Source organism: Culicoides brevitarsis, chromosome 3 (assembly GCF_036172545.1).
Source record: "Culicoides brevitarsis isolate CSIRO-B50_1 chromosome 3, AGI_CSIRO_Cbre_v1, whole genome shotgun sequence".
NCBI classification, from domain to species: Eukaryota; Metazoa; Arthropoda; class Insecta; order Diptera; family Ceratopogonidae; genus Culicoides; species Culicoides brevitarsis.
In genome coordinates, this window is record NC_087087.1 from 34,385,564 (window position 1) to 34,390,184 (window position 4,621).

The 4,621-nt window shown below is 24.5% G+C and overlaps 1 long non-coding RNA gene across 1 annotated transcript; it reads left to right on the plus strand.

The window, feature by feature from the left end:
• The first annotated feature begins 823 nt into the window (after positions 1–823).
• On the plus strand, positions 824–1,394 carry LOC134835782 (uncharacterized). Its single transcript, XR_010162228.1, has 3 exons — positions 824–918; positions 974–1,094; positions 1,143–1,394. It is a non-coding gene; the product is annotated as an uncharacterized LOC134835782 (long non-coding RNA).
• The last annotated feature ends 3,227 nt before the right edge of the window (positions 1,395–4,621 follow it).

A 4,621-nucleotide genomic window follows, 5' to 3' on the forward strand; every position in this document is an offset into this window, starting at 1 on the left:
AACTTTTATGTTTGCATGACGCGACTTTTTTTATTTATGTCGGACAAATTTAAATTAAAATAGCAAAAATGTTTATCTTGTCACCGAATGTGTGTGAGTCGTACCTACAACAACAAAAAGTTTTCTCACATTAAAACATATTTAATTCAGGTTGTTGTTGTTGTTTGTGTGGATAATGATGTTAAGAGGATGATCTTTTGTATATGAGAAGTTAATATATATCCGAATGTTGAGTAATAATTAAAGTGATTTACGCACTGCGTTTCTTGTTCATGGATTTTAACTTTTTTTTAACGGGGATGTTCAAGTTGTTTAATTTGAAATTTTAAAATATAAAAATTTTATTTTTTTAAATTTTTTATAAAATTTAAAAAAAAATTAATAAAATTTTAATTTGATTTTTTTTAATAATATATAATTTATTAATTAATTTTAAAATAATTTTATATTAAGTAAATAATAATTTTTTTAATTAATTTTTTTTTTTATAAAAAATTAAAAACCAATGGATATTTTTTTATTTAAATTTATAAAAAAAAATTAAGTAAAATTAAAAATCATAATAAAATTTTAAAAATTATTAATTATATTATTTTTTATTAAATTTAAAAATAATAATAATTATTATTTTAATTTAATTTTTTTTATTTACAAAGATTTTTTTTCAATTTTTAAATTTTTTTGACACTGCATGTTGTTTATCCCGCATCACAAAACTAAAAAAATATGTATAAACAACCTTGACAACTGCAATTCAAACATTTTTCATTTTATCAACTATAAATATCACTTGAGAATTAAATTCACATGCATTTAAATTGAAACAACTCGCAATGACTAAACAGCTTTTCGCTATTTTATTTTTTATTTTAACAAATTTTACTGAAATTTCTGAAAACGTTCCCTTATTGGATCGAAGTAAAAATAATTTTAAAGCTTAAAACCTTTAAATTTATGATTTTTTATTTTTTAGAAAAACTTCCTCCTGTCAAATGTGGTCAATTTGGAATGTCAGGGCATGGACCTCATTGGCATAGTCCTCTTCATCGCTTCCATGATTCTGGATTGGCAGCAAAAGCCGACATGAATTGCATGTAAGTCTCAATTTTAAATTATTTTTTAATAAAAATATTTTTTTTTAGGAAACGTCGTCTTAAGGAAGGTTGAATATCATTGCTGGTTGCCGCTGGTTGCTGAAAAAAAATAATAAAAACAAAAATTAACTTAAAAAATTTCCATATTCAATGTCTTCTTCAACTTCTTCTCGCGATGTGAATTTTTCACGGTCATTTAACTTTTTTTTCAACTTCTTTTATGCCATTTATTACTATTATTATTAATATTTGACTTCGTTCATTCATCGCGTAAAAACCGAAAATTATCTGATTTTTTCTCTCGTTAATAAAATAAAAAAAAAAACATTAACAAAGTGATCGTCGCAACAAAAAATGCGTATTTTTTAACGATCACAAAAAAATTGTACTGCCTTGCTTGTTAAAATGTTATGTTCAGCTTGCAGGTTGTCAAGCTTGTCTCTCACAAAATTTTTCAAATTATTTATTAAAATTTATGGGATTTGCAACAATGTGTGAGATGCGATAAAAGTTTGTTGGTAAACAAGTAAATTGTACAAATATCTGTGGTTTGTTTGAAAAAGATTAGAAACTCAAGGATTTTCGAAACAAGTAAACGATTAATTGCGGCAATAAAGAGCAGCAATCAAGGAAGTTCCTTTTTTATTTAATTTTTTGACACCTGAGTGCGAAATTCGATACGGAAATATTTTTTTCTCATCGAAAATTCTCTTAAAAGTGCAACGGCACAAATTTCGCCTTCGCAAACTTTCTCATAATTTTCAATATTGCGCAATATTTCGTTGAAAATCACAAAATTCGAGATAAATTCATCATCATAATTGCACGTCATCCTCAAACATCGTCTCGATAATTCCAAAAATGCACTGTAATATGTCACGAGAACGTCACCTGCCTCATTTTAATACCTTATTGATCGTCGAATACTTCAAATATTTGCAGTGCGACCCAAAAATTCGCCCATAATTCACTTCGTAAAATCAATTTACATGCAGCATATTTATTGCTTTGACATTTTTATGCATAAAATTGGTCGAGAGATCATCTTCAGCACTTTTTAAGGTAAAACTATTTCCAATACTGCTCTCACTGTACATTGTCCGTAAAAGTATTACGACGAACGTTGTGTGCCATAAAATAAACTTCAACTGAATTTTTTAACGTATACGAATGTAATTATTGATTATTTAAAAAAATTTTGTTGAACGTTACCTTCTCACTCAATATTTAAATGCGATGCATGAAATCCAAACTGAACTGCTAAAAAGTTGAAGATGTTAATTTTTATGTAATCGCAGAACGTATGCGTCCCATATTCGTATGAAGCACAACAAAGTCTAACGAGAGAAGTAATAATCTGTGAATGAAAAAATTATGAAATAAGCAAAGAAATAGAAAGTAGTAAGTCATCAAGGTAAATAAATATTTGTGAGATAAAATCTTTTTTTTTTCTTTTTTTATGAAAGGTCAGTATAATGTAAAGTGTTGTTCTAAAGACAAGTGTACGACGACGGGGTATCACGATTTCAACAACTTTTAATTGAGTTCGAACGGAAATGGTTTGGCAGTGAATCAATGTGAAGTAAGATATTAATATTTTTTTTAGTTTAATGGATTTTGTAGATGAAGAGAAAAAAAAAATAATATTGCATCATGTGAAATATTAAATAATAAATAAATAATTTTTCAATAATTTAAGAAATTATTAATTAATTCAAGAAAAATTTACTTGGAGGCTGTATCTTCTATTTAAATTTATTTAAAATAAAAATTTATTTATTTTAAAGTTAATTAAATTGAAATTAAAATTAATTGAATAAAATTGAAAGTAATTAATTTAAAATTAATTAAAAAATTGAAATAAAATTAATTTAAAATTTAAAATAAATCTAAAATAATGAAAAAATTAAATTTTTAAAATATTTTTTGATTAAAAACATAAATTAAAATTAATAAATAATTAAAATTAGTAAATTAATTATTTTTAAATTATTAATTTATCAAAATATTTTCATAATTTTCTTAATTTTTTTTGTTAATTTTTTAAAATTATTTTTTGTATCTATATGAATTTTTTTTAAACATAATTTTAGTTTTGAATTTTTTTTAAATTTTTTCACAAAAAATTATAAAAAATTTTTTTTTTAAATATTTTTTTTTAATTTCCCGCAGTTTTTTAATTTTAAACTTAAAAATCACTTAAAATAAAATTAAAAATTTTTTGGTTTTCTACAAATTGAAAAAAAATTCAAAAATTTGAATTGAATAAAATAAAATAAAAATTTTAACATTTGTTCAAATTTTTTATAAATGTTTAAAAATATTTTATTTTTATTATAATTTTGAATTATTTTTAATAATTAATTACAAAATTTTTTATTTATTTTATTTTATATTATTTTTTTATTATTTTATTTTTTTTATTTTTTTTTTTTATTTTATTTTATATTGTATTTGCCCTAAATTTTTTTAATTTAAAAAATTTGAAAATTTTTAAAAATTTTGAAAATTGAAAAATATTTAAAAATTTTGAATTATTTTTAATATGAAATATTAAATTTTTATTAAAAAAAAATAAAAATTTAAAAAAAAAATTTCTAATTTTTTTAATCTTATTAAAAATGTATGCGTATGTAATATGCGAATACTCAATAAATAATTTTTTTTTTCATGTAAATATTAAATCATCTCAAACCTCAACGCTGTAACATTGTAAAAAATTACATCTCGTGTCTATAATTTCCTGTAATCAATAAGAAAATTTCCATAATAATAATTCTTCAACACAAAGTTCTTCTTCACCATAAATCGACATCAATCACTGTTCTCATGAATATTCACAAAGATGCCCCATCGATGACTTGAGAAAAAAACTCGCTATTAAGTAAGAGAGGTTGACCCCGATTGATCCTCAGATCATATTTCTCTCTCTCTCTTTGCATCTCGAACTGAACAAATAACCGCACAAACAAACAATTTGAGCACCTGAAAATAAATTCAATGACAATCTGGTAGGAAAATTTACGACAATCCGAAATAATTGATTTTCGACCATTATATTTGGTTTGTTACGAGGCATACAAAGTATTGGTTCAAAGCAACTTTGTTGAATGCAAATAAAATTAAACGCATTGATTTATTTGCGGTTGTCGCATAATATGCCGGTAAAACACACAAAATACCTCGCGTACACACCGGTTCAATTTTTTTCAGTACGAAACGAAAGTGCGAGTGATCATTCGTACGGGGCACGTTCATTGTTCATTTTTGTGCGAAGATGCTTCGCGTGTGCTGAGAAGATCCTTAACGACACGTAGCGATGCATGGAAGTGTATGGAGTCGTTAAAAGCATCTTCGATGGAGATCTCTGGTACATCGTCGTTGTCGAAAAAATGGAGGGGCAGAATGAATATCGCGGCGCGTTGTAATCTTGGCGCGCACCGAAAGTATTTAAGAAAGGGTGCTTACTTGATTCGGTTTAGTTGTCACAAATTGACATCGCGCTTTAATTCGTCTCGTCTTCAATT